This window comes from Apis florea, unplaced genomic scaffold, assembly GCF_048593485.1.
Source record: "Apis florea isolate Af1SG1 unplaced genomic scaffold, ASM4859348v1 contig_1615_pilon, whole genome shotgun sequence".
Lineage (NCBI taxonomy): Eukaryota > Metazoa > Arthropoda > Insecta > Hymenoptera > Apidae > Apis > Apis florea.
In genome coordinates this window covers 6,709,118-6,736,535 of record NW_028256416.1, presented here as the reverse complement: position 1 = coordinate 6,736,535, position 27,418 = coordinate 6,709,118, and the positions used below count along the sequence as shown (strand labels likewise).

At 34.2% G+C, this 27,418-nt stretch overlaps 1 protein-coding gene and 1 long non-coding RNA gene across 4 annotated transcripts in view; one reads left to right on the top strand and one right to left on the bottom strand.

Annotated features, from left to right (window-relative positions):
• tmod (tropomodulin) overlaps nucleotides 1–27,418 on the bottom strand; it is a 254,205-nt gene that overhangs the window by 120,918 nt on the left and 105,869 nt on the right. The window lies entirely within an intron of this gene.
• Nucleotides 853–25,584, top strand: LOC147658859 (uncharacterized). The gene is made up of 3 exons (XR_015291117.1): nucleotides 853–1,073; nucleotides 18,445–18,538; nucleotides 25,446–25,584. It is a non-coding gene; the product is annotated as an uncharacterized LOC147658859 (long non-coding RNA).

Here is a 27,418-nt window from a genome sequence, read left to right as displayed (position 1 = left end):
TACGTACTAATCCAGACCCGACTTTTGCCAACCCTTGCTACAAATCTTTCCACTCTCCGTTCGTCGCTTTCGATCTCGATGCTATGCGGATTTACGGATTATATTCGCCAAAGAATTGGAGATTAATTTTCGAAATTGATAGCTCGCTTCTTTCGTATTTCGTTGTTTAAGAAGAAGAACTATTGGCGGAGGAATGAAGGGATTATTCGGATAATTGGGTGAATTTGGGGAGGATTGAAAAAAGTTTTGGTTGATTTTTGTAATAATTGCGTAATCTTTGCATTATACAATGGAGGAATAATTTTTGTAATGATTGAACGATTGGTGATTCTTGAACGAAAAGAGAAAGTTTTAATGTGCACGATTATTGTATGTGTATGTATATTGAAATAAAATATTGTTAAATAGATAGGACAAAAGGAGATCAAGCTTTTGATTAATACAGATTTCATTAAGAAGATAAAAATTCTATTAAACTTGTTACTTAGAAACAAGCTTGTATTTATAAAGAAATTTTTCAAAGGGAAAATTAAACAAAAATTTACTTATTTAATTCAGGTGGAAGAAATAATTATTTTAATATTTTAATTTTAATTTTAATGTTGAAAGATTAATTAATCAGTCAAGAATGTAAGCATATTTTTTTAACACATCGTTAAAAAATATTTAAATTTTAATAATTATGTAATTTACATGTGTTACGAAATAAAAAAGATTTAAAAAATTCTATATTTACTATTATAATATTAAAAATTGTATTAAAAAAGTCATCGATTTAAATATATGATTATTCAAAAATAGCGCGTCTCGTACGACGCACGTAGTACTTTATACCGCGAGACATTGGCGCGTGTATTTATACGGCGGCGTAAGAACGAATAGAATGTTTTGAATCGTAGAGAGGAAAGACGCAGTTCGTATCGAGCCTTCGAAGCGTGTGTTGTGCGGTAGTTTGGTGAAATTATATTGTGAATATATTATAATTAATACGTGCGTAAAAAATATAGTTGCATTTCGTGAATACGTTTCATCGTCATCCCATAAATATGAAGCTTGATCGAAGAGACAATGAGGTTAGTACGATTATATTAATTGTATTTAATTATGCAATTAGCGCAATGAAAATTTAATCTTGCTTTAGAATATCCAAAATTAATTATAAAAAAGTAATAAGTGATACATGAACAATCGACTCGATGCTTATTGCATAATGAAATATCGACTAATAATATTAGTGAATTGACAGGTTACAAGATATAGGTTATAGATTAACATTGCATAAATAATATGTGTCTAAATATAATAATTAACGCATCGAATTAATTATTAAAAGGAATAATACTCGAAACAAAAACAAAATGTTATTTTTGTTATTTCAATTTGTTTTAACAATTGAATATGAATTAAAGAATTGTCTAGTTTTCAACAAGATTTTTTAATAAATTATCATTTTACAATATCGAAGCAAATATACACGCTTAATCTAAATTTTTCATTGTCGTTATAAAATTCCAATCGTTAATTTTGAAAAAAATTCTGTAAAATCGTATTCTTTTGTTCATTTCTTTTGCACTCTGTGCTTGTTTCTCTTCATTTTAATACAAGCACATAGTTCAAGACGCCATATTGCAAGGCGAAACTGTATGATATTGCGCGGAATAATTTGAAATTCGTATAGGATTTTATAATTGAACGATTCTTGGTATATTTGCATATATTATTTCGATAATTCTCGTTCGATAACTTTTTGTTTTTCGATTTCAATAATTACGCCAATCGAATCGTTATGATTTTTTTCGTTTATTTATCTTCGTTTATCGATATATTTCATATAAACGAATTTAACGAGTGCATCTCTCATTCGAGAAAAAGAAAAGAAAAGTATTTTATTTTTTGATTCTAATATATTTTTTCTCGAATTAATTGTAAATAAAATAAATAATAATGTTGTATTTAGACGTATTAAAAAAATTTATTTTATGCTATAATATTCATAAATTTCACAGAATTTGCAAATAACTTGATGTAGTTAGAATTGATTAATTTTACTTACTTGGCTCAACAGGTATGCTGTATAGTTATGAGCAGAGTTGTACATGCTTTCTCTATATTTACTTCATATTTAAATGAGTTTAAGAGCTCTTATATACATTTAATAAGCAAATGGTTAAATCATTTATTCTTTTTCCATGAGTTTTTATCTCCCTTCCGAACTTCTTTTATCTTATCCATTAAGAAAATATGACAAGAAAATAATAATTTTCTTTTACTTTCTATTCTAATTTTGAATTTCTAATTCGCTTTACTTTATTTAATTCAATACTTGTTCTTTCTTTCATTCTTCACGTATTAGGTGAATTAGAATATTAACCAATTTTTATTCCTAAACAAATGAGAGTAAAAAACAAACGTATCGATTTTAACAAGTAATTAGCTTTCAAACTTCATCGAAGACAATTAAAACAAAAGGCACTTAAAGACAGAATGAAAACACTCGAACGCTTCGTGTCTTCGAACGCCACTTCCCCTCTTTCTCGTCCAATCTTTGAATTTACCTCGATAAAAGTGCTGTCCCTGTTCAAAGTGCTTTCTGCAGCTTAATCGTTCGTCAAGGACAAAAGAAAATATGCCTGAAAAATTGCCTTTACGCGTCTCCTAAAAGTTATTTCCTCTTTGTACGCTGCCACACCGTGTTGCTTCTTGCTTCCCAACGAGTTCTGCCTCTTCTTTTAACTTGAAAACTTGACGCGCTTATCCGCCCTTCAAAGAATGGACAGAGACGATACGGCAATGAGAATTGAATTTGTCTCTTTAAAATCGAGCGAAAGAATATCCTGAATAAGATACGAATAACTTTTCTTAAATCTTCTAGGCTATCGTGCATAGAAGGAAGGGAAGTGGTTTAAAGATTTATAAGACGATTCATTGTTGAGATGAGAGGGAACGGTTGGAATAAAAGTTGTGCTATATTCCTGAGACGTGGAATTCCTACCAATTCTCCTAATTCTTCTTCAATATGTCCGCTAGGATCCACATTTAAGATCTGTGTTTTCTTCATCGAAATATTTTATTTCTTCTTTTTTTTTTTTTTTTACTTATCAAATATTCAACTTTTTTCTTGTTTTCTTGATTTGTTTCTCTTTAATCGCGTAAAATTAATAATCGATTTTCTGTATCTTTGGCATAATCTTTCGTTGTTATTGCGAATAGAGTAATTCTTGGGAAAGGAGCGATATCATTTTCCATGGATTTATACGGTACATTTGATACAGTTCTCGAACTGTTACTACGAATCGATCAAAGTGTCCGGAAACGTACAATAGATAGTGTATATTGGATGTCATTGGTAACGAGTTGTAAGTTGTAAGTTCGTCCAATTGACCCTGTTGCCTCTGCGTTACACTTGGATGTAACAGAGTTTGGTTGAACCTGATTGATGTCGCGTGTGGTTTAGGCGAATTCCCGTACGACAAGATTTGTTCACAAGTTTCAGGTTGACTCGGGAAATGGGATTGTAGTTTAATCAATATCGTCGGATTTCGACGTCAAATTTCTCGTAAAAAAATCTCGTAGCGTTGACGTGGTAAGTAGCCAAGAATGGCCAATTTTCGAACCAATTTTTTTTTTTCATTCTTCGATAAGTTACGAAGTAAAAGTAGATTAAAAAATGTATGTTTGCAAATGAATATTCTTTGAAGGGTAATTTATTATTAAGATATCATTGTATTATTCGTTCAAAATTGTTGAAAGGGTTAATATCATTTATATTTACTTTTTTATATATCACAAGTAGAGGCTATATAAACTAGTTTCTCTAATTTTCATTAAAATGTTCAGCGAAGAAGTTATAACATTTCCTTCTTTTTTTCTTTTTACAAATTCTAAGGAAAAAAATTATATTGAAAAAAGTCAAAATTGCAATTTAAATCCTGACAAAATTATTATAAATTACCCGTATCTTCTTATCAGAATTTTCTATGTATAATATCGTAGCGTAAAGGGTAATAGTCGAATCAAGGATTGCGCCTAGCTGCACTCTAACTCGTGTGCAATTTTGCCGCGTGCATATGTTTGTATTAACTCTCGTGGCCGCGATTATATCCGGCTGGAAACTCGGCTCCGTTGCGCCAAGCAATTCGAAATTTGTTTGGATGTTGAACAAATAGAACCGAGGATATGGTCGCGAATGGATTTTGAGAATGGAGAGTCGCCACGACTTCATCCGATTCACTCTCGAGGCCGTTCCCTCTCCTCCCCGATTCTATCGTTGCCACCTTGCTTTCCCTAATCCGAATTATCTTCAGTTGTTGCTGCGAAAATTTCCGTGTCTGGTTTCGAGTTAAAGTTGTTAAAAAAAAAAAAGAAAAAAAAATATTGATGCGCGATATCGAGAACGGAGGAGAAGGAAGAATTGTTGTAAAAATTTATCGATTTTACGAACGAGGTTGAGATAATAATTTTCTGGTGACGTTGAAGCGTTATTTCGAATATCACGAATGTTCGTATAAATTCCTAAAAAAAAAAAAAAAAAAAAAAAAGTAGAGAAAATTGTTTTGAAGGAAGTTTTAATAAAAATTTCTTTCATCTCCGTTTTTACACGGTGATTTAATTAATTTCACTGTCACATTTTTCAACGTAATCATTTTTCAATGAAATCCAGGCAAACGGAAGGGTAATGGAACGAGACGTGACATTTCAAACGTTTTTTCTCTATCGAAATGATCGTGCGTAGAATATATAGAGATTTCGATAATAATAATAATTCTGCCGATTAATCCGTTTCTTATTTTTTTCAATCGAATATTTGTTGTTATTTTATACCGATAGGCGATTCCTTTCGTTGAAACTATTTAATGAATTCCGTGGAATTGGAGGGGAATATTCGGGGAAAAAAGAAACGAATGAAACACAGGTTTGATCGATCGTCGCCTCTTTCGCTAATAATTGATTGGATGGAATCTCGCGCGCAAAGGAAATATCATTATTATTCTTATTTTATCGAAATTAGATAGTTGAAGCGTTTCAAATCCACTTTTGCGTTCATTGGGCGAAATAAAATTTTATTTTGTACTTTTTTTAAAAGAGATATGCACGCGCGGTACGTAACATATTCTAAAACTTGTTACCCAGCCGTTTTTCGAGTTATTGCGTCTACCGAATATTTCACCTCGTATTTGCGAGATTTGCCGTACAGGCAGGCTTGTTCGACGTGCAATGAAACGAAATATTTTTTGAATACACATAAGCGAAAACCGCTATGCGGAAACCCCGATGCTTTATATCCGTTTGCATTTCATTTTTTTTTTCTTTTTTTTACTTTTCTTTTAAAATTCAATTTTCTAGTTAATAATCGTAACTTAAAAATCCTATTTCGTTCTATTTCTCGTACAACAATTGTATAATATCAGGTAGAAAGAACGTTCTTACTCACTTCTTGTAACGTATAGAAGAAAGATACCTAGTTGCATAAAAATTCTTTTAAATATCTTTTCCCCTTTCCAAAAAGAAAAATTTTCACCACCTTGCCAAAAATCATCATCTCCAACTTCTTCCTCTTAAACCACGAAGAGGGGATCACCGTGAATCACCGATACTCGATTCCGTTTTCGATCGTCGCGATCGAAGAATCGAAGAACTGTAAACGACGAGGCGTTGAAAAATGGACGAGCAATGCATAATAAACCGAAGGAGGAAAGCCACGAAATCTAGATGGAAGTGGCTCGACGATAATCCGGCATAATATCGGAAAATCCGACAAGCTTATCTACCTCGTTAGCGCGAAAATCCTAGCGAGAGTAATTTTTCTCCTCCTCCCTCCCTTCGGGTGCAAATTCGTTATCCACCCCCTCGTAGCCAAGATGGTGACGCAATTAAAAGTAAAACCGAAATCGGTTTAATGAAGGGAATTAGACGAGAGGCCGGGCTAGTTGTCGATCTTCTCTGATTGTAATCGTCACTTCCTGTCGTCCCTTGAAAAAGGGGCGGCTCGCGCAGGTTCGCGGCCTCTTAATTGAAACTGCAGCCTGCAATTCTCGATCGTTCTCCTCTTTTTCCACTTTTACTTTCCAGATTGGCGACAACTTTTTCGTATTTACGGTGGTTTTTTAATTGAACCCGAGGCGAGGAGTAGCTTTTCGGGGGACTGTAATTTTTAGTGGCCCCTTAATTGAAGTTTCTGTGAGAGTTTCTTGATTGAAGATTCAAGTTTTAAGCGTTCGCTGAGTGAAATTACAATGCGAGGAAGGGGAGGGGGGGGAAGGGTGAAAGTTCGAGGCTCTTTAATTTAATCCGCGGCTCGCCAAGGATTTCAGGGCGATCTTACACTTTCGTTTCACCGCATTCCTCCCGATCTCTGATCTATCTTGGATTGATCTTTGGCCCAAGGAGTTGCGAATTGCGAACCAGTTTGATTGGATTCGACGCGATCAATCTCGGGAAAATCGTGCGATTGGGGGAGGTTTTTTTTTTAAAGCGGATTTTTATAATTTCGATCGCGTGAACGTTGGGCGATTGATTATATTATTCAGATTGATGATTATTCGATTTCCAAACATGATTAAACGGTAATGAGATATTTTGACCCTCGAAATAGTTAATTCGACCGAAAATATAATCGATCAATTTGAATTTTAAACGATCCGTACGTCGTATAGCATAATTCCATTTTTGATAATATTATTTCGATTCCAGATCCATATATATATAATTTTATGAATTATTCTCGAATCACGCTACGAGAAACATAAAGAGACGTGGAAAAATCGCGGTTGCGATCGATCTGTTGCGATCTACTTGCTCGGCGGCCCAACTTGAATAAATAAAACGAGTCGACGAAGTTAAAATGAAAATTCTTCGCTATGGAATTCGCTTGCTCAAACTCCCCTACCGACATAATAATAAACTTTTCGCCTTTTGTAAATAATTTTTTCCACTCGAATCGGTGACTCCATAATTGATTTCGCCATTGCGCTTACTTAACATATGCCAACGTTTCTTTCGACGTTAAATTTTTCATATAAAAGAAAAAGAAATCAATTAGGATAATAAATATCTAATTACGTAAACACGTTCCAAATCCAATATCGTCTAATTAAAATTCCTTCTTTCTCTCGCGCGGGCAAGAGAACGAAAACAAATTGTCACAATTATCGCATTTACATAAGCAACGAAGCCGGAAAACTTCGAAAAGAATCATCCGTGGAATTTGAAAATCCATCATCGTCGAAGGAAAGGAATTTTTTTTGCGACGAGATCCGATTTTGGAGTGAAGGTCGGAAAGTTTTCTCGATCGACAATCCCCTTAATCCCGAAGATGCTCGAAGGAACGCGTTATCACCGTCCAAGGCTCGCACGCGATCCGACTTGTGTTTTTAGACAACCGGTCTCCCTTCCTACTTCCGGTCGATCGCCTTTAAATCCCCCCACAAAGAGAAGCCTGCACGCTTTTCCATCGTACGAGGGTTCAAATTGGATGTAACGTCATCACTTCAGGGGATTCGGCGTTTATTATTAGACGCATTATTGATTTTAGCGACTCGTTTCGCGACGAGGAACCCCTTCTCTCTCTTTGTCTCTGTATAATCCTTCCCTGACATTTCTTCAATTTGTTATGCTATAAAACAAACAGACGTGTTTATAACAATGAAATAAGAATTAGTTCGTGAAGCGAGTGTTACGATCTCTTAATGAAAATTTCATCTGGCCAACAGTTACGAAAATCTCGTTTGTATTTAAATATTCTGTTCGAGGTGATCGATTCGATCAAATTCCTTCGTATTATCGTTCGACTCGATCTATATTTCCAGCTTTCCAATTTTCAATCGCTATATATACACACACACACACACACAGAGAGTCTCTCCAAATCAGGTTGTTCCTTCTAAACCACCTTGCACGACTGTTACGTGCGACAGATAGTTTTCGGGTGCCGGGTGTTCGAACAGAGGGACACGAACTCGCGCTTCGTTCCACGAATTGTGCAGGCCTGTTCAGGACAAAAGCTGTCTGCGACACGGATATAAAGGAGCCGCCTTTTGATATCTTTCTTTCCCCGAAAACGGTTTTTCGATATATCCTGAGAGTTGAATGAATGCCGCCGATCTAAAAATCGTGGCAACTTGGAAAATGTTCGTAAATTTTGGCCGAAAATGTTCGCGTTTAAAATTTAAAACGATAAAAATCCAACCTTTGAAGTTATCGAATACCGGGCCTCTTTCATCTCGTTCATGCGAGAGAGAAATAAAAAAGCGATCGAATTTTTCAATCAAAAGATAAAATTTATATTTGGGAATTCGGCTTAATCATAAAACATTGCGATGAATTTTTAACCGATTTTATTTTATGGGGAGGCTGGTTTTTTCTTTTTTCTTTTTTTTTTTAATCCAATCAGCCAAGATTGTAGGCTTTTCGATCGTTCGATTCGGAATTAGAATCGGAAAAAAAGTATCGTTAAAAATTCTTCTTTTTTTTTTTTTTGCATTTTGGAATTCAATTTATTTCTAGTGTATAGTTTAAATATATAATTTTTATTAACGTTGCATAGATGGATAAAATGTACGTAAATTGGTTTGAAAAATTGGGTATACAGAGAGGTCAATGTGTGCAAAAGAAATGACTTAAAATCGTATTCCATCGAGGAATCTTTCTACCTTCTATCGACTTTTCCAATCGTCGTAGTTTTAACGGTATGTATGCCAGAGACCAAATTTCAGAGATGCAGTCGTATAGAATATGCACAGTGCTTTCCGATTCGCAACAGTTATGCAAAGACGCAAACCAAAAGTTTGCTCGTTGATTCTCTGGGGGATACTTTCGATAGATTCTGCGTTGGACAATTCTACGTGGTTGGAGAGATTTCAGTGCTTATAATATCACGGTAATATATATGTAAAAATATGTTGATCCTATGAGAAATATATACGATTTGATTGAATATTTATCTGGATTGAAAAATATATAAATGTAATTTGTAATTCTTTCTAATTAATTGTAAATGAATAATTGGAAATGATTAGTCAATTGGCTCGTTCCCTGTATACATTCTATTCTTGTAGTATTTGTATACATTAATTATATTTTTATACAATTTATACAATTGTATTTCTTGGCAAGGAAATTAATTTATTAGTTTATTATTTTTTATTATTCGAACTATGATTTTAATACTTGTACAAGTTCAGTACAGTTAATTATAAGGAATTATAAATAAGCATGTGAAAGCATAGCAGAAAGTTGACTTTCGTCCATAAAAGAGATAGAAGGTTTAGGCAAAAATTGACGGATAAATAATTCTCATCTTTCAACCATGTCTTTTTATATAGAGAAGTCGAAAATAAGTAATCTTCAACACGTTTAATCTTAAAATTCCTTCTCATATTAAAACTTCACCATTAGATTTTTATTCAAATTTTTAATTAAAAAGTTTCCCAAAACTATTCCAACTGGCTCATTTAAAGGTTTTATTCTTTTACTGCATCTAACTTTGAGTTTGCAATTTTCCTACCTTATTTTTCCAAAACTTTCTTTTCTTCTTTTCTTCATTTCTATCGATTCTAAATTTCTTTTAGAAAATAATCATCCCTTCCTCTCTCTTCCAAATTAATTAATTAATCCAAAAATTATCCTTTCCTTCCCTTTAACCTTTACAAATCAACTACTTTTCGTCCTCCAAATCCTCCATTTATCCAAATCATCCAAAAACCATTTCTTATTCCTTCCTTCAAACTTTACAAATTCTCTCGTACAAGCAATGCTTCTTTTCAAATTCTCCTGCAATTTCATACCGCGACCAATTCCCCACCATTCGCGATTTCGAAATCTTTAATTCGTCTTTTCATTCGTCTCAACGATGTCGCGGCTGCCACATTTCATAACATAAAGCCGAACCGGCTTTACATTTGCTCAAAACGCGCATACAAAACACTTAACTGATCGAGCCTCAAACGAAACACCATCGTGATCCGTCGTTAACGTTTAATTTAGAGTATCATTGAATTGGATTAACCTAATTGCAAACGAAATTTATCGCTCGCGTTTAAATTGCTATTGCCCATTTTATTACAGGGGCCCACGTCAAGATGCGCGCGTATTTTATACGGGATATATATCTGTCTATACAGATATATCCACACCTACGTGCCAAAGTTGAAAGCGTTTAATGAAATAGGCGACGATCACGTTGTACAACTTCGAAATGTATTTTCGTATTTCGATCTACGGCTCCATTTTGTTTTCACGCGTGTATAGAAAATACGGTATGTGTTAAGCGATATACGCGTTTTAATTAAAATTTGTTTGTAGAATTTCCAGATTTGTTTTTCAAGTTTCTCCTCCTATTTTTTTTTTTTTTTTTTTTTTTGCGGACGCTTGATTAAAAATTGTATATTGTATTGAAACTCGATCAAACGATCGAGCGTTGAGTAAGTTAATGCAGTATTTATTTACATGAAAGTTTTCTCGATTCTTCGTATAGCAGGTATTTTCTGATAAAATTATCGTGTTTTATGATATTGTTTATGAATATTCGAAATTGTTTTATCGTAAATAAGAATTTTAGCTTAGGTGTGATAAAATTCTCGATTATTAATCGTTCTCGTAATAATAATTCGTCAATAATTTGTTTTTCGAACGAATTAATTTATGATGTTATATTCGCTACACTTTCATTTGATCGTACGTAAAAATCCTTCTCTTCCAGATTCGATTTGTGAAAAATTTCCACGCGCACAAGATCAAATCTGTGGAGGAATGAAACGTTACCGCCACGTTTAATCGCCGTGACGGCACGTCACACTCGAGGAACGAGAAGTTCAAAGCCCTAAAACTCGTGCTCGATACGAAGGGCAGAGGCGCGGGATTTCATCCGTTCATTCGGGGCAGACGAGATACGATTCACGCGGTGTCTCGAGATTCTTCGCCCTCCAGACACCTTTTCAAGGTGTATGCCACTCATTTCGTGATTTACCCTCCCTGCATTCTCGCCCCTTGCATCGATCTCACCCTTTTAAAGAGACGTAGTCGCGTACGGAATAATCAAACGGGAGAAATTTAAATTTTTAAACGAAAGGATTTTAAGGATCTGTTTTAATTCGATCGATGAAAAGAAGTTAAAATGTTAGTTTAGATGTTGAAGATTTATCGATATTTATATTATTTATGGATCCCTTGGAATCATATGAAATTAATTTAATGTAAAAAATTATTGTTTTGTAATTTTCTCGAAGAAGAAAATTAATTCGAAATTGTTTTAATTTGGAACAATTATATTTTTATAATTGTAGATTATAACATGCAGACGATCATCAGCGTACAATCGGTGTTGTCTAGTTCGAATGGGATAGGAGTTTTGGCACTCGATCTGCATATTCATGCTGTATCGATTATCATTTCTAACTTTATGTATTAGCAAAATTTACATAATTTCTCCATTTGTTATCAATCGAAAAGTCGACGAATGCATCGAGGTCGCCACGTGGCAGATGTGTTTTATTGGAAAAATGAACGAACGCGTGTCCGTAAGATTGCGCAATATATAGAAAGCGATGCTTCAGATCCACGATTTCGAGGAACTTAATTAGCGATGGGATCGAACGTATCGCAGGTATAAAAACACTATTTTATTCGTCATCATTGATCACTGTTTCACGATGATCGAGGTTATTTATTTTCGAAAATCAATACGATGCAAACTTCGTCAAAACTTGTTACTTTATCTCTGAAACAAGATCTAATCAATAATAATCTCAACACCCGACACCGTATTAATTTCATCGGTATTATTATTACGTCTCAGTAAATGCCTAAAATTGATCGATCTAACTTGATCGAATTCGATCCCATCACTATTATCGATATTATTCGTCCTTGGCATTACTCTACTCTGAAAACTTACACCAAACCAATAGATCAATAATTACATGCAATCCTACGTTGCTTTCATCGATCATCCCTCTATCCCAATAATTTTTTCAAATTGATCGATTTAATCTGCATCGAATTCGATTTCTCCATTGCCTGTATTGTCTATATTATTCTAAAAGCTTATTTCAAATTCAAATCCCAATCACATTAATTTTCTCGATTCCATCGCTACTTATCACTCCTCTCCTTTCGAGTTTATCCTAAAGATTGTTCAAACACGCGTCAAACTCGATCCCATCGCTACTCATTACCAATGTTACTCTATCCTTCAAAAATTCGCTTGAAAATCCAATCAATAATCATCCCGATATCCAACTTTAACTTCCTCGATCATTCAAACAATTCATCCAGAATTGTTCACGTTTTTCGATCCCATCACTACTTATTGTATGACACATCTATATCTCGCTATAACAGTATTTTTTAATTATGACATATAATGTTTCGTTATACGGTCAAAAAAAAAAAAAAGAAAAGAAAATACTTTATGTAAAACTAAAAACTGTATTATTTTATAAAAAAATTGGAACAGATCCAATTGAATTTGTATGGATTTTCCGTATCTAGGTCGTAAAACGAGGGTATGGGCGTATTATAATCCTTCTTGCCGGGATATAAAGCTCGCGGACAGATCGAACTCGTTTCGCAGCGATGCATTTCCTCGCAATTAATCGTGACCCAAGTTCGCAAGAGTGGTTGCACGTTTCCAACGAGTAGCTCTCTCTCGTCCACGCCGGTTAACGTCACCACGGTCTTCCACTTTCTGGCCCGTTCTTCACCACCGAAATACCGCTTACGTCACCGAGTATTGTTCCTCGGAATTCTCGGCCGGCGCATAATTTCCCGTGTTTGCTCGCCACCTTGTGTGTACTCCTTTCCCTCCAACTTTCTGTTGGAAAGAATTTTTATCGGTGGTGAAGTTTATTTTAAACTTTATTTTAAACACGCGCGTTTGAGATTTATTGGATTGGTGTTTTTTGTGAGAGATTAAGTTGAATCGCGATATCTCTTTTTCTTTTTAAAATTGTATGAAAGTATATATTTTGATTGAGAAGTTTTCGACTGCTGGAAATTAGAAAGAGATATTGGAAAGAAACTGTGTATCGAAACTTTGTTGTAAAGATATAAAAATGGTTTTATTTTTTGAAATAAGGTGAAGTTAAGTGATAAACATTTATTCGACGTCAAACTTTGCCGAAAAAAATAATACTATCACGACAGACGAATCCAATAATAAAAATTGTTGAAAAATAACTCGTACGTTTTATTAATAATAATTTAATCTCGATGAAAATTTCCATTTCAAGTTCACCAAATAAGTATAATGAGAAATAATAGGCGAGGAATACAAAAGTATTTCGTTCAAGAGGAGCGTAAAACGAATATAAAACGAAAGGTGATGAAAAGTTGGGAAAATTTTATCAAAAAATAAGAAAATTGAAGCAAAACAGCCTTTAAATTGCACTGCATGCCCCCCCATTTTTCCTCATCTCGATTTACCCATTCACCCATTGTACGAAATAACGTCGTGGACACCTCTTCTTCCAATCACGCTTACGAATTCACTCCCCCTTTGACCGTCATTTCCCTTTGATCCAATCTATGCAGCAACGTTACAAAGTACCTGTGTACGTATTCCAGCAATACGTATCTTTTCGAAATCCGAGGGACGAGGACACTCGTTTGAAAAGCAGTCCCCGTCTTTCGGATTTCGCGTTTTCCAATCTTGGATGGACAAACAAGCTGCTTAAAGTCTCTTTCCGTTCTGAATTCGGATTGATCTGTGATAAAAAATTGTCGTTAATCCCGGAATATTTTCTTTTTTTTTTTTTTTTAAATAAGCAACGAAAGGATCTTCCTCTCCTTTCCACGAGATATTGAAATATTCGACTTAACCTCGTAATTCGCATATCTTTTTACTTCATGTTGAGATATAGGGGATAATATAATGATTCACATTTATTAATAAATGAAAAGTTTATAATAAAGGATTTGTTGTTTTAGTTCAAAAAATTGGAAGAGTTTAGTTTATAATAGGATTAGGAAACATGCATTTTTTTCTTCACTTGGTGAAAAGTTTTTGATAAAGAAGTCGTGGCTTCATCGAAGATTGGTTCTTTCACGCATCGATTAAATCTCTTATCGTTTAGTTTAATCTACGTATATTTCAAGTGGAAAGGATTGTTGGAAAAGAATTTAATCAGATTATATCTCTTATTGAAGTGATTACAATTATTAATTTTCAATCTAAATGCATATCGAGGAGGAAAATACATTTCTAACAATTCATTTATTAATATTACATTTAATTTCACCCGATTATTTCTTCATAAATCTTACCTCAAAGCGTAAGACGAGATCTGTAATAATTAGTTTACTATATTTAAATTAACACAAAATTCAATTGCTACGATTAATTTATTAAACAATTATTATAACTATTCGCATTTTTCGATCTCGGATAAAATTTTCAGGGAACTTCATGAACGGTTCGTATATAAAAGGTCACATATCAAGTTTAAACGAAATTGGCTCAATGATTGGGCTGTCAGAAGCGTACGGTTGAAGAGAAGAGATTATTTAAAAAATTTCGTGACTTTGTTTCATCACGGATGGAACATTTTCAAAATGAAAGAAAGAATAATATAAGTATCTTTTTCTTTATTAATTGAATTTCGATAGAAAAAAAAAAAAAGAAAGAAAGAAAGAGAATTATTCGATCAATATGAAAATTTTAAACGATATAACATTTCAACGATTTGTTGACGAATTTGTTATGGAAAAGGGGGAAGTATCGTGTTTTTATTTTTTATTTTTTATTTTATTTTTTTTTTTTGTTAAATGTAAACGGATTATTATCTTTCTAATGACTCTCGTGTTTATAAACGTGGAATGTTTGCGCGTTAATTTGCACGTTTAACAGAATTTAACAGAGAAATTATTAATAGAGGTCTGGTTAAACATATAGCGGATATAATTCCACAGGTTTAGAAACTGGGATTGTTGTTATCCATCCTGGATGTTTGGGGATGGATTACTGATTACACGTAAAATTATGCTGTTTCTGACAAGTTTATCACGAACGAGGATAATCCAAAAAAGTATCTGACAGATATTTTATTTTTCCATAATAAAAGATCATTCGAAAAATTTTCTCTAAGATAATTCAGTTAGTTATAATAAACGAATTATGATTAAATTTTTTTTCAAAATCCACGCATTACAGATTCGTATCGCTATAAGTAAAATTTGGACTACTAAAGGCAGCAATTTGCAATCTTTGTCACACGCTCAGAACAAATAATAATATTGTCATGTATTTCACATGTTCAAAAAATTTCGAGACGAAACGTTTATTGTGCGATAAACGTTTAAACCTGATATGTAATCTGTTTTTATTTAAATTCAGCCAGCCGAAACAATTGCACATTCCGAGATGAGAAAATTTAACTTTCGCGTAATTCGATCTGATAATAAAACAACAAACACAGTTTTAATTAATATTAACGTACGATCGATTGCTCTTGGAAATTGCGAACGTCGTACATTTGCCGCGTTTAAAACGAAATAATAGAATTTTAAATATTTAAATTGGAATAAATTTTCGTTAACGGAAAATTTTAGAAAATTATCGCTTGGAAAAGTCGAACTTGAATTTAAATTGAACGCTTACCACCGTGATTATTTATTCAATCATCTTGAAATATCTTTGAAAAATTGTGTCAAAGTTATTTAAATTCCTGTACCAGTGCTAGTAGCAGATTCATAAAATCGTTTAATTCAAGAGAAATTTAAAAATAAAAAATGACAATAAATTTCAATGGAATTACGGGGAAATTTTGCTCGATTCGTTACGAATAATAAACTTTTCCAAAGCTTTTTTGAATCCGTTTCGTCCCTACACAGGGAAGGCCGACACGCACGCATTCGAACACGCGGAAACGCGAGGCAATATGGAACATTGAAACAGAAAAGCCACTTGGATGGGCAGGGTGGAACTTTTTTACGAGGTTGATTCCGAACATATCTGTAAATATTGATTTATTTCTTCGTAAATCGTCGCTGCGGTAATGGCCTCAGGATAGCTTCAGCTTCGTGCAAAGATGAATTTGAAAGGACAATACAAAACTGTTAAATGGATCATTGAACGTGTCGAAATACTTTGAAATACTTGAAAATTGCTTCGTATATAATTCGATTTATAATTTAACCGAAAAAATCACTCGGTCGAAAAACGAGTTGATTTTTTAATAAGATCGAAGATCATTTAAATTTGCACAGAAGGAAAACCTATATTCGAAGAAATTGCATAAAAATATATTCTTATTACACAAATTAGAAATCCAACTCCACGATTAAAATAACACGCATTGGAAACCCGGAGCGTGGAACTAATATTTGTTTCGGGGGAAGGAAAAGTACCATTTGAAAACATTTGCATAATAAGAACCAGAAAAAGCTAGATAGAAAATTCTACGTGAATGAAATTAAAATTAAAAAAAAAAAAAGAAAATAATACAATCGTCCATAACAATATTTTATCGTCACACTCTTGTCTATTCTTCTTCGTTTATTCAAAAACCACCGACAATCGCAAAAAACAGGAAACACCATCGTGTTCCACCAATATCCCCTCGTACCGCACTAATTTTCATGAACTTCGACGAGAATCAAGCTTCTCGAATACCAGAAATATACCAGAGGCGACTGAAAAGAAACAAAACAAAACCAAAAAAAAAAGGAAAGAAAATTCTATCCAGTAGGTGTATTGCGGCGAGCTGTTTTTCCAGATCATCCAATGCAACCACCGCTCCTTTCGCGCCCGATATAAAAGAAGCCGTTGTCCTCTTAAGCGGTTATTTTCCAATCTGCTCCCCGATATTGGCTTTATTACGTCCCTCTCCTTCGTGTCCACCCCCCCCTCCAACGCCACTCCAACCCAGGTTTCTTGCGCTTTTCACTCATCTTCATTGTCCGCGTCCCCTTATTGCCAGCGTGGAAAAACCGTGGCCACTGCTCGGCCGTGTAACGGCGTGTAAACGGCGACACACACGCACGCACACCACTCAACTCGATCAACTCGTGTTTTTTCGCCGACTGGAAACACGAAATTGCGCGAATATGGAGCCCCCTTCAACCTTTAACCGGAAGAAACAGGCCATCCGGCTTTTTTGTCCAGAGAATCCAGCGGCGCGGTTTTAAACTCTCGGCCTGTTTATGAAATATATATTTCATCATTTAGTCGCGCTCGCTTCGTTTGATTTGTGGACCACGCTTTTTCGAGTCTCCCTCACCGAGGGTGGGGGAGGGGAGGGAAGGGGAGGTGATTTATTACATCCCCGGTATTTTTACACAGGGAACGAATTAGGGAGGGGAGGAGGGGTTAATGAAATCTGGGAGAGGAAATGGGTTCTCGTTTAATTATATTTGGGTTAAGATGTGGACTGGCAATTGAAACTGGGTGTGTTATATTCTGTGTGAAGTTTATAAATTGTGAAGGTGTTCACAGTGGATGATTTATAAATTGTTAGTGGATTTTTTAGAATTGTGTGATACGGAAGTGAATAGGTGAATTGTGTTAGTTCTAATTTCGTTTTTTTTTTTTTTTTTTTTTCTTCTCTTTTGGAAAAAGAACGCGGACGAAATTTACGGAGAAAATAATATTAGTCGTGGCCAGCAATCATTTCCGTTCGCCGAGCTTCGATGATGTATTTGGAAATTATCGTTATCGAGTGATTAATTATTCATCCTTAATTATTTGAAATCCATTTAACTCCATTTAACTTCAACATCGCTGTAATATACCACGATCTAATAACCAACTATTTGCAATCGCAAGGCATAATATTATATTATTTATGCAAATATTCTACTCTTGTGAAATCCTATTTACATGTGAATAGAACAATAAATACTTTGCACGCTGATGGAACGAAAAACGTATTAGCGTTTTGCGTTGATGCAATAATTAATTTATTATTAATTGTTATGCGAGTGATAATAATTGATCAGAGATTTCAGGAATGGTGTAGTGGGTTATTTCATCTTCAATAGAATCAATGCTTATTCAATTGGTATATAACAGTAAATTTATATAACACTGTGCTTACGAATATGGCCAAATGATGAATGTTTATCGGACGGGACTAAAATTTCACGGATTTCTATTGCAGAAACACTTCCGTTACATTTATATTTTCACAAATTGAATATTGTATATTCAAGAGTATATTGTTTCATTATACACGTTTTTAATTAAGGTAACGAATTAGGTTATTATCGTAATTTAAATTAATTATTGGTTAATCAATTGACTGTATATAGTGATCGGATTACAATTTTGGCAATTTACCATAATTATGGAAATTAATAGGATGAATCATTGCCTTATGGGGAGATAAATTTTCATTCCACTTTATTTCAATTGTAAAATATATATATATATTTATTTAATTCAAAAAATAATAAAAAAAAAGTTGAGATTATGAAACAAAAAATCGTAATAAAATTATTATAAATTTACAGGTTAACCGCAAACAAGGATGAAAAATTGCTGCACGAAGAATAAACTTCTTCCCAGAGTTTCGCATCGCTTGCACCTCTTCGAAACTCATCGAAGGTACGAAAAAAAGAAAATTTCTTAAATACGTATCCAAGCTCCCCTTAACGAAAATTTAACAGAAATCCTCGAGCAATCCACTTTCACTTTCACTTCCCAATGAAGTCAAACTTTTTCACTGGCTTCAATCGTATCGCATCAAGATTAAATTTTTATGTCCCACAAATATGAGGCTCAATTTCCAATTTTTCTCCTGTCATCATCCATAAGTGCGAAATCTAGTTCGAATTCCAAAGCAAAAAAAAATATCCATCACACATCTACATAACACTTTTTCCACTTATCCATTAGCATGAATCCACACCCCCCTCCCAAAGTATCCCTCGATATCATCCTGTACAGGCGAATAATGAAACGTGACACGTTTTATACATGCATGCGAGGCATAAAAATGCAAATGGAGGAGCAACAGAGGTCCCCTCCAATGTCCACTGTTTCTCGCCCCTGTGGCCGACATCCTCCCGGGACCTCCAATTACGCGGCTATTACTTGGATAATTAATAACCGATATCCAACAGCGGCACGCACACGCCGGATAACCGGGATTTCCAGCGAATTATACATGGACGAGGGCTCGATGCGATACATTATACGGTTGATTTAAGTATGCAAAGACTATTCGAATTTTCCTCCTCTGGCCGGATATTGAGTACCGTCGAGTAAATTGTGCGGAGAAAGGGAACGAATTTCGGGGAATTACTCGATTTTATTTTTGTATATGTTGTATTGTTAGATTTTGTGAAATTTCTTTTGGTAAGTTGATCGTTAGATTGATAATTAAGAATGAAATTTTCCACGATTCGATCCTCTTCTGAAAATTTCTCTGATCAAATTAGAACGATTAATGCGAGATATAAATATATAGCGTATTAAACAGTCCACGAGGATTCTGGTTTTATAACTGAAAATTGGTAGAACTAAGAAAGCGCTCACATAAGAAATTGAGGACTTTATTTAACGATGGGTTGCTAGTTTCTTAAGAGCTATGGCAAATTGCTTTCCTTAGCAGCAAAAGCTTAAAGTTTTATACCCGCTTGGGAGAAAAACGTTTTCCTAATATCAGTAAGACTCTTTCTCTTTCATGCTCGTATTATCTAAGAGAAATCTTCGTTATTTTTACGGGTTGTATAAAACAGGGAAATAATCGTATTATTATTATTATTATTATTATTATTATTATTGCGATTGTAATTGCGTTGTAAGCGTGTGTAGATGTTTAATTATGGAAGAATAATTATATTGTGTTTATGTAATAAAAAAAGATGCACTAAATGCAAAGCAATTAATCACATTTCGTAAATAAAACGGTAACAATAATTCATCTGTGATAAATAATAATAATAATAATAATAATGACGAGGATAACGGGAAAAGATTTATTTTATAACAAATCTTGATACAGACGCTATGGAAGAAGAAGAAGAAAAAAAAAACGTAGTTCAATTTTCATAAATAACGCGCGACGGCAATAACCGATATTTTTACGAAAAAAAAATATCTTATAAAAATTCCAATTTTGATAAAAAAAAAAAAAAAAATTGATGAAAAAGCTGCTTTGCGAGCTGTTATGAAAGCTGCGAAATTACAGGGACAGGTTAAAAAAAAAAAACAATTAGGAATTATTATTATTTCTCTAGGAGAACGTTTTTCCATTTAAAGAAAAAAAAAAAGAAGTAAAGGAAAAAAAAAAAGGTGTCACTCGATTAAATCTCACTCACAGCAATAACAGTTTGAACCTGGTATTCTGTCAATATTTGGTTACAAATGGCTTATTACGGAATTATCTCTTGGCGGAGTGACACGTGGGGCTGAAATTTCACGTATCATGCTCTCTATGTATACAGGCACGAAAGTTGTCTCATAAAATAGAGAAATATTGTCTTTGAAGCGGAATCTCGTATCTCTACGTTCCGTTTATGTTTCACGAAATTTTCCTCGTTTCAAATCGTTCGAGGCTTATTGGAAAACAGCCAAAGGAGATAAAAATTTAAATGAAGTTTGTTAGTTCGATCCTTATTCGAGTAAATAGTGTAATTTCGATGAATTATATACCGTGGTGTATTGCGGCAGTGTTGCATTGTTTCATAAACTGGGTTTCCTTTCTCGTATAATTATAACGTTGCCCGAAAACAAGAAAACACCAGGAATTATCTATGTTATTTTTTTTTTTTTTAATTTTTAAAAAATCGAGGAGACTGTTCAGGAAATTAAAATAATGCATTTAATACAAATACTCGATGTATTTCTTTTTTTTTTTTTTTTTTTTTTTTTTATCACCACACACAAGTTTCTCGACTCGCAAGTGCCACGTTTACAAATGTCTCGCAAAGTACCAAGTTTTCTGGGTCGTATCCTAATACTTTTAGGATCCCAAGTGTTGGCCAAGAATCGATCGAGCATTATGAGAAAAATATGCATCTCCGTTTGAAAAAGGATGAAGATGCACTTACGCTTTTTTTTTTTTTTTTTGATAAAAAAAAAAAAAGGTCAAAGTTCGAGAAGAGATAAATCTTTTCGTCGTAATCTCTCATCGAGAATAAAAGAAAAAATAAAATTATTCGAACGAACGAGTCGCGCGTTTGTTAAGAATTACTTGGCTCGATAAATTGAAATAAATGGAAGGTGGAAGGTGGATCTCGTTGGAAGCTGGAGTAGCAAGTGTTGTTAGCATTTGATCTTCTGGATTCTGGAACAAGAATTAAGATTCTAGAACGTGCACAAGGGTGATCTTAAAGGATTTTTGGATTAGCGAAATGATTCGGTCTTAATTAGGATCTCGCTGGTGTAATCTGGCATTTAATACCAGACTAATCAAACAAGAATATTCTCATGGAATATATATATACACGTTGAAAATAAATTTCTATTTCGTCTTCTCTCGAGGAACATCAATTATTTCCATCAATAATAGGAATATTTCACAATTTTTCACGGCTCGAATCAAGATTCGCTCAGATTCTTCTATTCTTTTTTCTAAAATTCAAACAAATGCAAAATATTTTTCAATTCGAATGACGAGTTGACGAACTCGCGTTCCATCATTCAATAATCCGCTATAAATACAAACACCGTCCGCAAACCACGTGTTCACCGCATCCATATTTTCGAATTGCAAAAAAAAAAAAAAAAAAAAAAAAACACCGTAAAACCCGAAAAATCAATCGTAAACCGACGAATGATAATCCCTCGAAGAACTTGTTGTTATCGATCCTGCCGATAATTCGGTGGGTCCACCTTTTTCCCTGCCTCTCTCATTTTTGAAAATTTTCCACGCGCGGATACGCGCGTGCAATATCCATTCCACACGCTCGTGAAACATTAAATGCACCGTGAAAGCCCGCCGGATTATATTTGCATGTATTATCCCGCCCAGAGAGGAGCCACCGACCGCTTCCTGGCCGCGGCCATCCCATCTCTTGACCCGTGACATCAAAGGCGCAAGAAAAACTGGCGAATTTCGAAACTCCTCTTTCCGGATCCGGCCTCTCCGGATCGATATCGTGATCCGGAAAAGTGTTGTTCGCGTGTTTCTTGTTTCTTTTTGTCTTCTTGAAGGGGACAAGGAGGAGGAGAAATGTGCACAGAGTAGGGAAGAGAAAATTTTTTTTTTTAAGCTCTTCTTCCGTCGCGTGGAAGATCCTTTGAAGAATTGAGAAGGTCTGAATCTTAGAAGCAGAAAGGTGGAAAATTATTTCGAATTCTACTGGGAATTAAATGTTGAAACAATTGATAAATGTTAAACGTTTATAAGGGTTTGAACGCGCTGCATCATACTTAAATTTTGATCTACTATTATTATACTGATAAATATTGCTGAGATATTGATGTCAGTAAATTAATGGTATTCTAATAGAATTAATAATTTATCAATTTTCAAATCGTTTATTAAAAATTTATGGCCAACGTATACAAACTTAATGGATTCGATAGCTGTTCGTGTACGAATTAATTTTTTCGTTAATTTAAAAAAGGAAAACCTCTTTTCTATTATTTTATACAATTTTTAAGCGTTATTTTTAAGTGTTTTGCTAATCTTAAAAAATTTTCCAATTTATATTTATATATTTTTGAATAACAATATTTATACGAATTCGTATGGTTATTATTTATAATGGTGAACAAAATTGATTAAAAATTCAAAAAGTCAACCTTTTTTTCTTTTCTTTTCCCTTAAGTTTCGATACAAATTATGCGTAGAAGTTAATTCTTTCAAGCGCAAAACGTTGGAACGACGCCCTCCCAGCGTCGATACAATCAATCAATATTCGGTCGAAAATCGATCGAGCTCTTTCGGTTAAAATCTGCTTAATAATGGAATTAAAGAGAATAGATTATCTCGTCAATGTCTTGCCCCGGTTTAATTTATAGCTTTCCACGTGGCTCGTATGGGTCATTAATATTCCACAAGGACAACCATTCGAATTCTTTCATTATCATCTTCGAAAGATGGATAAAATTAGAAATTAGAAATTGGAATATTTATTTATTGATTTCTTTTTTTTTTTTGTTTAATTCAAAAAAAATTGATTAATGTATGAAATTAGAAATTTAAGAAATAATTAATATTTAATATTCTTCCAAATATATATAAGAAACAATCATCTTCGTCTCGTTCTTTTATTAAATTCGGCTTTAGAAAAGTTAAAGGTTGAAGAGGATATTGAGAAAGTGATCATGAATATTCCACTTGTATTAAAGAGAATGAAAGGTTATGCAAACACAAGGCACTTTTTCCACGAGATATAAGCACCTTTTTCAAATCCTTTAGATTTTTATTTTATGAAGATATCCCCTCGAGTGGCTTCCCGTGAAGACACTTTGCGGTAACAAAATTCAAAATACTCGAAGAATTTTTTAATACCCCCGTGGAGATGGTTAAAGTTGTTGCCTGTTTATTACCGTTTCATAATTCCACTTGTTAAACGTGTTTATTGTTAACGAAAGAGGATTAAACTAATGCAAAGTAGATTAATCGTCTATGAATCGTGTATTAAAATATAGAAGCTTTGCAATTTTATAAACTTTGTTGATTACTAAAAAAACAATTAAAAATTTAATACTTTTTAATAGAAACCAAAGCGTTCTTTAAAACTTGTTCTTAAAAAAAAAAAAAAAAAAAAACCAAACTGAAAAATATTAAAATTTCAGAAACAGTAATTTCTAACATTTATCTATCGTCCCATTAAACATTCGACATATTTTCCACAAGGAAAAGGATAAATTATATTTTGCCCTATCGAATCGAATGAGAAAAACGATGAGAGACGCATAAAAGGGAGGAAGATTCGACAGGGAAATTATCGGAAATATTCGAGGCATCCGAAAGGATTCGCGTGCCTGGGAAAAATGGAACCGGTTACGGCAGACAAAAGGATCGTTTATTAAGAGTGTGAACAAACAGAATTCCGATATGATCGATCCGCGCGGAATAAAATTTGGAAAATTCGAAATTTTCCACGGGTGCATAATGGGCCGGAGTGATTTAACTGCGGGTATAAATAAACGCAGGTTTAAAGGAGCCCCGAGGCCGCATGACGCTTTATGCCGCAACTTTCCATTCTAAAAAGTTTATACGCCGTTAATCCAGGCCGCAGCGATTTTACGATTTTAGCTCCCGCGTTTTGATCGATCCTGTCCCTTTTTACAGCGAATCTCTTGAAAATTTGTATTGAAACTTTTTATTTAATTCATCATAGATATTAAGTGGCAATCGCGTGAAACTGATATAATCAATTTTGAGGTAAGAAACGGTGGTAGATGGTGGTAGATGAAATGTATAAAATTAATATTTTTTTTTCTTTAATGAAAATTCACGAATGAGAAATGAAATATTGTAATAAATGGTGGTGGTTACTGAAATATTTGTATACACAGTGTGAGTTTGGATTTGGAAAAAGGATGCATCGTACTGATCCTACTGATCCTCTACTCTCCCTTCTCGAAATCTGTTGAAAGAATTAACAATTGGAATCGATAACCTGTATGTACGTATGCAGTCAATAAATATGCAAAGTTTGGGAAAAATAATTCAAGGAGGCTTCATATATGGCTCTTTGAATATCGTAGCTTTAGATACGTTTCAGCAATATCGAATGCTAATTTTCCTATAGATTTCCGATACTACGGATGTTAATTTATTTATTTATTTGCTCTTGAAACGATAATCACCCCGATCAACCCTTTCATCCCTTATCCCCGATTCGATCGAGAAATTAATCCTTCCTTACGAACAATTTAATCATTTACAAACTTCCTCTCCCGCGAGTTATTTAAAGTTTGAAACTTTTCCACCTCTCTTGTTTCAAATCTATTTTCTACCCCCTCCAAAAAAAAATAACTTTGCCTGTATCAACCTTTCGAAAGATCATCAAATGAAATTCAACTCCCCAATTAAATTTAAAAATTTAACACAATCTCTCAACACATCCGATTCTCAGACAGTTTACAACTCTCTCTCTCTCTCTCTCTCTCTATCATGCGTTATCCAAACCCGATATCTCCTCGAGCATAGATATCCAAAAGACCGTCCACACAGAGCATGCAATTCCATCGCGGCAAACATTGGCCGCCGTTCCCCTAAAATGGAAACAACGGAATACACACCACGGTGTGTATAAAATCGTGTATAAAATCGGAATTCCGTCGAATTCAGCCCGGAAAATAAACCGAGAATTCGGATACCGAGGAAATTCGAGTCACGTACCGGTTAAATCCCCGAAAGCAAGATTTTAATTAATCTTAGCGCGATCTCCCCTTCCCCCCCAACCACCCTTCACGCAGACAGTGTGACGTTGTACCTCAAACAGGAGGGGAGGGAATCGCAATGGGGAAATGGAATTCAAGAGATGAAGTGTTGATTGCGCACAAACTGCATTTCAATTAACAGAGATCGCTTTGTCTGTTCCAGGGAGGGGGAGGAGCCGCGATCTTCGACGACACCGCTTGTTCAATTTGTCGCCGCCTGTATTATTATTGCTTCGAGAAGGCTTCTCTTCTCGAAGCGATGGAAAAATCGTATATCGAAGGATCGAAGGAAGGAGATTATTGCAAGTATCTGACGAATTAAATTATTATTATGATGACTCGAAAAAAATACGCTTTCGATAAATTAAAAACTTCACGAATAATCGTAGAAGAATTTCCACTATTTTTGAAAGTAGAATTAGAAAAAGTTAGGTTTCTACTTCTATTTCAGTTTTCAGATAAATAAAAAATAATACAATAAGTATTTTGTAATAAAAATATGAATATCAATTTAGATTGTTATCGTTAAAAATAAAATCATTTATGGATGCAGAGGAGGGAGGAGAGGGAAGGGAAGCAAACGTATTTACTTTCTTCAAACAAGAAAATTGAATTTATTTTATTCGGCATAACGACGCCGATCTCCAACATGGTTTTCCAAATCAATAGCCTTAAAGTACTTTAATTTGCCCAGAACGAAACGCATGCAATTTATTAGTCCAATATTTTTAGTAGACACGAGTGCACTTCGTATCTATTACGCAATCATATCGATAAAATGTAATACAATTTTCACCGTATTCCATTCGATTTTTGCAACTTTTATCGTTTATTAATTTGTTCGTTTATCAACGCACTCGTTCGTATTTCAATTGACTCGTTTAGATATTTTAGTATCAAAATGGGCGAAATGGAAAGAAGCTCTTCCTTCTCTTTTCTATAATGATTAATTAACGAATATTCTTACATAACGTTCCTTGAATTTTTTACTCGTCGATTATTAAGCTCTTCCATCATTTTTGAACGTGGCCTGTAATCCATTATATACAAATCTAAGTAATTACACGCAGCGCAATCTTAACTATTCATCTCGTTCAAGTGGCCGTAGACGAAGTGTTTCGCATAGTTGGTCGTCACGACGATGTTATGGATGCGTGTTTCAACGGAAAAGTTAACGGGGCGGAATTAAACGAAACGAAACTCCTTTTATATTTGGAAAAAGGCGGTCATAAATGTGGCAAAAGGACAATTAAACCCTGTATTATTCTAATGGATGTGGAAAAGGATGAGAATGGAGGAAGAAGACAGGATATAGGGATAAAAGTGGTGGAAAACTCTGAAAGAATGGACGACAGGATGTAGGGATGATGATGTGGCGAGAGGGTACGAGAGAATCGTTTCGAAGCCAGATAATAAATTTAACGTATAAGAAGTACGTTTAACACAGCACATCAAGCGGAGACAATCCTCAAATGGATCGACGATTTTTAAATTCGTAATAACAAGAATACGTAGTGTTCGTAATGCAATGATAATAATAATAAAAATACAACTTCAGAGTTAAATTATTCGGGAGAAATTGAAAAAGAAATGCGAAACACCTCTGAAAATTTAATAAAGAAAGAAAGAAAGAGAGAAAAATCCATGCCTCGGCCATCGTTCTTCGCGAAATAAGAAACCGTATCCCCATTCGAAAAAGGTACACAACTCCCTCGCTATCGAATGACACGTCAACGACCGATACTCCACGTTTCACATTTCCGCGGTCAATTTTTTGTCGAGCACAGGAGGAAGAAAGAGAGAGAGAAAGAGGTCAACTGATTTATTTCTGACTTTTATCGTTTGATAATAGTCGTCTATGATAAATAATGATAAGTAACTATGATCGTTATTTAATGAATATTTAAAAAAAAAGAAAATGGAAACTTCAAAAGTGACGATAACTAACAACCGATGTTTATACAAACTATATGAAATATAGTTGCATGATAAAAATTTTAATTTTGATTGAATTACAGAAAAACGTGGAAAACTGGGAACATTACTTTACTCGTATTAAATCCACGCAGTTCGATTAATATTTACAGGTTCATGCTCTGTATGCACAGACGTGAAACTTGTCTCATAGTGGCGTCA